The sequence below is a fragment of the Pan troglodytes genome, chromosome 18, assembly GCF_028858775.2.
Source record: "Pan troglodytes isolate AG18354 chromosome 18, NHGRI_mPanTro3-v2.0_pri, whole genome shotgun sequence".
NCBI lineage: Eukaryota > Metazoa > Chordata > Mammalia > Primates > Hominidae > Pan > Pan troglodytes.
The window spans coordinates 85,004,765-85,013,124 of NC_072416.2; positions in this window are offsets into that span (position 1 = coordinate 85,004,765).

Consider the following 8,360-nt stretch of genomic DNA (forward strand, 5'->3'; position numbering starts at 1 on the left):
GCCACTCTGAGCCAGGCAAGGAAAGAGCACATTTGGGTCTGGAGTTATAGGTGGTGCTCCAGGGGTGCTCGCTCCATCAGAAGGGCAGGGGGCAGAGCAGGGGTGGTTCTGAGTGGAAGTGCAGGCCATGGCCCCCACCATACCAGGCTTCTTTCTCTGGGGCATGCATGCCGGGGAGGGACACAGTGAACTGGGGGACAGAACACCTAGAAGAGTGAGGACACTTATTTCCAGAGCATTAGTTTGCTCCATGGTGAGTTGTTGCAAATATTTTTACACTGAAACAATCATCATAACTGATCTCAGAATTATACTTAGCTGCTGATAATAGAGACCTAAAATACAAATGGCTCACATGAATTGGGAGTTCCTTCTTTATGTGAAGGAATGGTGACCCCTTGGTGTCATCAATACCCGAGCTTATTTTCCCTTCTGCTCCACCATCCAAAACATGTAGCTTCACTTAGAGATTGCCTCATTAGCACAAAATGGCTGCCAAAGGGCTTGTCATCACATCCAGGCAGGAGGAAGGAGGAAAGGGTGAGAGGTATCTTCCAGGCAAATTGGTTCTTCTTAAAGAGCCTTCCTGGAAACCCCTACATATTGACTTCAGCATGTTGGTCATGTCTGTATGCAAAGGAATTTGGGGAGTGTTTTTAGATAGGCATCCAATTATTAAGTGATTCTTTGTTGTTCAGTGATTAACCATGAAAGCACCCAATAATTAAGATATTCTGTAAATGAGGGAGAAAAATGGACATTGAGTAGGCAAATAACGTGTCTACGACAGCAATAGATTATCAGCATAAAAAATGGTGTGCGTTTCCAAGATAAACCCTATGACTTGGGAATGAATTTAGGTTTATGATAGTCTGCTTTTGTCTGGGAACTCCTGGTAAGCATATGCTTTCCCCTATATGCACTATTAGCACAGAGTGAAACACTGAGAAACCCTACGTAGGCAAGCTAAATAACCTGACCAAGGTTATCCACTTGAGCAGTGGCTGAGCTGGGATTTGAACCTGCATTTCCTCAGACCAAGGAGACAGTTCCCACATTTAAGAAAATGATCATGTTTTATACTGCGGTATCCATATAGGAAGGGGTCATTGCAAGAGCTCAAATAACTTTGATTAGAAAATAAGACTGACCGGGCACAGTGGCTCATGCCTGTAATCCCAGCACTTTGGGGGGCTGAGGCAGGCTGGTCACTTGAGGTCAGGAGTTCGAGACCAGCCTAGCCAATATGGTGATACCCTGTCTCTACTAAAAATACAAAAATTAGCCGGGCATGGTTGTGGTTGCCTGTAATCCCACCTGCTCGGGAGGCTGAGGCAGGAGAATCTCTTGAACCTGGGAGGTGGAGGCTGCAGTGAGCTGAGATCGTGCTACTGCACTCCAGTCTGGGTGACAGAGTGAGACTCCGTCTCAAAATAAATAAATAAATAAAACAGAAAATAAGACTAAGACTGCACCTGGGGGTTCCGATTGAGACAACCAGGTAGGAAGGGAGGGTACAGAGGAAGGAAGACCCCGTGTGGGATGACCACCAGGCACCTGCAGCTTTGGTGATTCCCGAGAGAGACGAGGCAGAGACAGGTGAGAAACATAGAGACATTTACCAAAATGGAATTTTAAAAGAGGGGAAGTTTACTTAAACCTCTTAGAGTTATCCCTCCATAAATAAGTAACCCTTCCAAGCCACAGCATCCTGATATATTTCCCTTGCAGCTGCCTCAGGAAAAGGTCAGAGCTGATGGTGGGGCTGAGCATGCACGCAGACCCCATCCCTGCTGCTCTGGTCCTCCCAGCTGGACTAGGCACAAGGCGGTCCCCTCTGTGGGTCTCAGGAATGTAGGCAAAGGAATGATTTTGTCCAACCTGGGGGCCTTCTTTATATCCATGACTTCATTTTTGTTCTATGTAATGACAATAGCAATGGTGTTGCTTATGAAGAACAATCCAGCCAAGATCTCAGAATGCCAAGTGCAATAGTCCTACCAGTCCACATCCGCAGAGGGCCCATTTTGGATCCAAGTGCAGGGACAGGGATGCATTCCATGGCATTTACATGCAGATCTCATCTCAACGGACCTGGGCCTCCTCCTGGGTGGGGCCCCTCCCTTGTTCTTCCCATGAGCCCCGACCTCTGTGATTGGCCTCTGGCTGATTAGTCAAGAACAGGAGCACTGAAGGTGGTGTATTAGTCAGAGTTTTCTAGAGGGGTACAACTAATAGAATATATGTATATATGAAAGGGAGTTTATTAAGGAGAATTGACTCTTACGATCACAGGGTAAAGGCCCACGAAAGCCTGTCTACAAATTGAGGAGCTGAGAAGCCAGTGGTGAATCACTCTTAGTCCCAAAACCTCCAAAGTAGGGAAGCCCACCGTGCAGCCTTCGGTCTGTGACCAAAGGCCCGAGAGCCCCTGGCAAATCACTGGTGTAAGCACCAGAGTCCAAAAGCTGGATAACTTGGAGTCTGATGTTCGAGGGCAGTAAGCATCCAGCACGGGAGAAAGATGGAGGCCACAAGACTCAGCAAGTCTGCTTTATTCTAGCTGCACTGGATGGATTAGATAGTCCCCACCCACACTGAGGGTGGGTCTGCTTCACCCAGTCCACTGACTCAAATGTTAATCTCCTTTGACAACACCTTTACAGACACGCCCAGGGACAATACTTTGCATCCTTCAATCCAATCTGGTTGACACTTAATATTAACCATCAGAGGTGGCTCTGGGTGTGTGTCCTGAGCTGCGCAAGTGGTGCCTGTCACTCCTGGCCGTTCTGCACCTCTGTTTCAGGGAGGGTGGTGCTCTAACTCTCCTCCTCCCACCAGTCTTTCTCTTATTTATTGAGCAAATGCTAAGTGGCAGGCTCTGGCCCGAGCACTGGGAGCACACATCCTATTCAGCCTTTTCCACCAACCGCCAGGTGGGTGCCATTATTACCCCAGTTTAGAAACAAGACTCGTTAGGTTCAGGACAGCTGTGTGTCTTGCCCAAGGTCAAACTCCAGCAAGGACAGAAATCTGAGATGCTCCTTTGGGCCTGCCTGGCCCTAGAGCCCCAGCTGTGAAGCCTGCGGTCCACTTTGGGTGCCAGCCGTTTGAGGGGAATGGGAGTAGCTTCCAGGGGGTGGCTGAGCCCATCTTGTGTCCTTAGAATAAATTAGCAGGAAGTAGCTGCACTAGAAAACCAATGTTTCTGTAAGCAGGAGACCAAAGAGGGCCCCCTCTCCATCCTCTTTCTTTCCCTGGGGTGTTCTTCTTTGCTCCATTGGGCGATCGTATCGTGAGCTGCAAGGGTCAGGAAGCCACACTCTGAAGCCGTCTAACGGCCGCGTCCGGGCCTCCAGGCCTCCCTCCCTGCCTCCATTCTCCTCCCTGGGCACTTGTGTGGCCCCCAAGTCTCCTCTCCACTCTCCCCACTTGAAGCTGAGCTGCGGGCCCCTCTCAGGTCTCTCAGGATGGACCTCGCCAAGCCCCTCCAAGCGTCCTGAAGGCCCCACTGCCTCTCTTGCCGAGGGCCTTGGCGAGCACATCATGCCTGGCTTTGCTGAGCAGAGATGGTTTGAGCCTTTAGTCTGGGGCAGGTGCTCTGCTCCCAGAACCTCAAAGTTACCCCAACCTGTCTATGCTGGACTCTTGGCCAAGGGCCCACAAGGAAGCCCTCAAGGAAGTCTTGATGTTGTAGTTGGGGGGATAAGAGCTGACCCCAACATCTAGAGAAAGGCCCACAGGGCCAGAAGCAGGGTGAGGGGTGGCACCCAGGAGGCCTCTGGGATGGAGCCCTACAGGACAGAAGAGTTCGGCCCTGTGCACATGCTTAGAAGGGATGGGAGGAAAATTCTGGAGGTGTGAGGACGCTTGAAGGAAGGCAGGGGTGAGGTGCGAGGACCCTGAGAGAAGACAGGGGTGAGGTGTGAGGACCCCTGAGAGAAGGCAGGGGTGAGGTGTGAGGACCCCTGAGAGAAGGCAGGGGTGAGGTGTGAGGACCCCTGAGAGAAGGCAGGGGGGAGGTGTGAGGACCCCTGAGAGAAGACGGGGTGAGGTGTGAGGACCCCCGAGAGAAGGCAGGGGTGAGGTGTGAGGACCCCCGAGAGAAGGCAGGGGTGAGGTGTGAGGACCCCCGAGAGAAGGCAGGGGTGAGGTGTGAGGACCCTGAGAGAAGACAGGGGTGAGGTGTGAGGACCCCTGAGAGAAGGCAGGGGTGAGGTGTGAGGACCCCCGAGAGAAGGCAGGGGTGAGGTGTGAGGACCCCCGAGAGAAGGCAGGGGTGAGGTGTGAGGACCCCTGAGAGAAGGCAGGGGTGAGGTGTGAGGACCCTGAGAGAAGATGGGGGGAGGTGTGAGGACCCTGAGAGAAGGCAGGGGTGAGGTGTGAGGGCCCCTGAGAGAAGGCAGGGGTGAGGTGTGGGGACCATTGAGAGAAGGCAGGGGGGAGGTGTGAGGACCCCTGAGAGAAGGCAGGGGTGAGGTGTGAGGACCCTGAGAGAAGGCAGGGGGGAGGTGTGAGGACCCCTGAGAGAAGGCAGGGGTGAGGTGTGAGGACCCCTGAGAGAAGGCAGGGGTGAGGTGTGAGGACCCTGAGAGAAGGCAGGGGGGAGGTGTGAGGACCCCTGAGAGAAGGCAGGGGTGAGGTGTGAGGACCCCTGAGAGAAGGCAGGGGTGAGGTGTGAGGACCCCTGAGAGAAGGCAGGGGGGAGGTGTGAGGACCCCTGAGAGAAGGCAGGGGGGAGGTGTGAGGACCCCTGAGAGAAGGCAGGGGTGAGGTGTGAGGACCCCTGAGAGAAGGCAGGGGGGAGGTGTGAGGACCCCTGAGAGAAGGCAGGGGGGAGGTGTGAGGACCCCTGAGAGAAGGCAGGGGTGAGGTGTGGGGACCATTGAGAGAAGGCAGGAACTGTCCAGGGGTTAGCGAGAAAGAACCCCAGAGAGAGACACCCTGCTGGCCAGTGTGATGAGACTAAAGCTGGAGGCAGAATGTTTGATGGAAGAGTTGGTCTGAGACGCAGGCATGCATGGTGGCTGAGTAGAGGTGTGTCCTCACCACACTGAGGGTTAGAAGAGGAAAACCCGGCAGGTGCCTTTCATACACCCACACCCTCTTTTTGGGAACAGTGACAGACACAACGCGTAAGATGAGAATTTCTCGTGTGTGACAGTCATCCCCCCACCACCCAATAAAGAGGATTCCATTCACCACCAAAGAAGGACCCTGACTTCCCACACTGACATTTTGGGCTTTTATATGTCACACAAGGTGAAGACAGGTGGGCCTTGTTTCTGTGTCAGGAAAGGCAGAGATGGGGCAGGGTGGGGGGATGAATAGCGCAAATAGGAAAGTGTGAAAACGCAGTGCTCTCTGTGGCCCAGGCGTGCCCTTCGCGTTGGTTGAGAGATGTGAGTGAGCAACTTGGCTTTTTTTTTTTTTTTTTAAGATGTCCTCTGGTTGCTGGATTTGGCTTCTTTGATGACTGCATCGCCCTGAGACTGGACCCCAGGGGTAAGGACTTCCCGGACAGTACATAGGTGGATCACCACATACAACAGAGTCACTTCCAAATCCAACAAGAACCATGTGGTCAGTGGTACTCTTGAAAATCATGTAAGTCACCCTCGAATGGCAGGACTCCAGCTCTAAAAAGCTCAGACATCTACAAAGTTACCTTTTTTGGCCGGGCGCGGTGGCTCACGTCTGTAATCCCAGCACTTTGGGAGACTGAGGCAGGTGGATCATCTGAGGTCAGGAGTTTGAGACCAGCCTGGACAACATGGTGAAACCATCTCTACTAAAAATACAAAAATCAGCCGGGTGTGGTGGCACACACCTGTAATCCCAGCTACTCAGGAGGCTGAGGCAGGAGGATCACTTGAACCTGGGAGGTGGAGATTGCAGTGAGGTGAGAACGCATCACTGCACTCCAGCCTGGGCGACAGAGCGAGACTCCCTCTCAAAAAAAACAAAAACAAAAAACCTTTTTAGTTTCTGAATGTTAGCCATAGGGTCCCTTTTCCTGGGGCTGTTTTCTTAAAACAGGAGGGAAGGCAAAGGAATTTAGAACATAATTTCTTTTTAAGCACATACAATAATCAAATTCTGATAAGTGAAATGTGCACGTGCCTGTGTGTTCATGTGTGCTCGTGTGTGTACGTGTGTGCTCATGTGTTCGTGTGTGCGCTCATGTGTACATTGCATGTGTGCATGCATGTTCGTGTGTGTTCGTGTGTGCGTTGCATGTGCTCATGTGTGTTCGTGTGTGTGTGTTCATGTGTGCTTTGTGTGTGTGTGCATGTGTACCCAGGTGTGCATGTGTGCCTGTGTATGCGTGTGTGCTCATGCGTGTGTGTACTTTGCATGTGCTCATGTGTGTGCATGTGTGCCTGTGTGTGCTCTGATTCCACTGATATATTTCATGGAGAAGAGCGGTTCCTGCCTCTGTGTCTTATTCGTTGAAGCTATGCCTGCTGTCCCTGACCCAGGCTCTCCTTCCAGAGCCAAAGTCATCCTTCCTCTCACCTACTCAACCTAATAGATGCCTTTTTAAGAAACAGACCCTCCATGCATTTTCCACTCCGGGGCTTGGCGACTTTATTTCTTTTTTAGATGGAGTCTCGCTCTGTCGCCCAGGCTGGAGTGCAGTGGCGCGATCTTGGCTCACTGAAACTTTTGCCCCTCCAGGTTTAAGCAATTCTCTGCCTCAGCCTCCGGAATAGCTGGGATTACAGGCGCATGCCACCACTCCCCGCTAATTTTTTTTGTATTTTTAGTAGAGATGAGGTTTCACCATCTTGGCCAGGCTGGTCTTGAACTCCTGACCTCGTGATCCACCTGCCTCGGCCTCCCAAAGTGCTGGGATTACAGGCTTGAGCCACCGCGCCCGGCTGGTGACTTCTATAGTCCTTTCGTCTTTCTAAAGTGGGTAAGAGGGAAAGGTCAACACAAAACCAGCCGTGGCACAGGCCTCGAGGAGAAGGCTGACCGTCCATGGACAGCAGGCCCATGGCTGCTCTAGCTCCGCTCTGCTGCTGGGAGTGAGTGGCCGGGTGGCAGGCGCCCTCCAGGGCATGGATGAAACCTCACAAATGGCGCTTTGTCGTCCCGCCGAGAGATCTGGGACGTCCCGTGAGTTGGAATATATAACGCCCACTGGATTAAGAGCCGTCAGACTGGTTCCCAAAGCAAACACTGAGCTAATTTTTCCAGCATATGCCTTTCATGTCTGGGCTGCTTCAGGCTTTGCTGGGTCACTGGGCTCTTTGTTGCTGCCTCCGCCGAAGTCCCTGGCCCCTCCGCCTCGCTGGCTCCTGGAGTCACCCAAATCCTAATACAGTGTTCCGTTTCACTTGAGGAGCTGAAAGAGCCCCCGAAGAGTTCCTCCAAGATTGTCCTTTGAAATCCGCAAGTTAGTGAGAAGGAACCCTCGGAAGTTTTGGATCACATTTCTCCAAGCCCACAGCACATGCTGGCCTGAAGAAGTCAGGTCCTCACTTCAGGATGTGTCCCAGATCCTGTCACACGTGACCCCTCCTGAGGACTGTCTGGTGATGCTACCCAGCCCTCTGACCAGGGGCCCCCACTGCGTCAAGTTGGTACCCAAACTCCTCCTGTGGCGCGTGAGACCCTGCCTGGTCTAGCCTCACACTCACCCCTGTGGCACATAAGACCCTGCCTGGTCTAGCCTCACACTCGCCCCTGTGGTGAGTAAGACCCTGCCTGGTCTAGCCTCATACTGACCCCTGTGGCACATAAGACCCTGCCTGGTCTAGCCTCACACTCACCCCTGTGGTGAGTAAGACCCTGCCTGGTCTAGCCTCGCACTCACCCCTGTGGCACATAAGACCCTGCCTGGTCTAGCCTCACACTCGCCCCTGTGGTGAGTAAGACCCTGCCTGGTCTAGCCTCATACTGACCCCTGTGGCACATAAGACCCTGCCTGGTCTAGGCTCACACTCACCCCTGTGGTGAGTAAGGCCCTGCCTGGTCTAGCCTCACACTGGCTCCCGTAGCTCTGAATTTATTGTTGTTCCCTCGCTGTTTCTGTGCTTCCTATTCCTATGACATAAGTGGAAACCTACTTGCTGTTTGTATTGGTATGAGTCCAAACAGGAAAAGGAGAAAACATTCTGAATATTGAAAACAGAGAGAATTTAATGCAGGGAATTGGCTACATATTTGATGGCTTTGCTAAGAAACGGACCGAGGGACAGGGAGAAACCCACAGGTGAGCGGGAGCGAAGGCCTCCCCCATCACACCAGCCAGAGCCGGGGCAGAGGGAGGAGGCAGTGCAGGGTCACCCTGCGGATGTGCTTATCAGGGCCCTGGTTGCTGGGGCACTGGTGCTGCAGGGGAGACA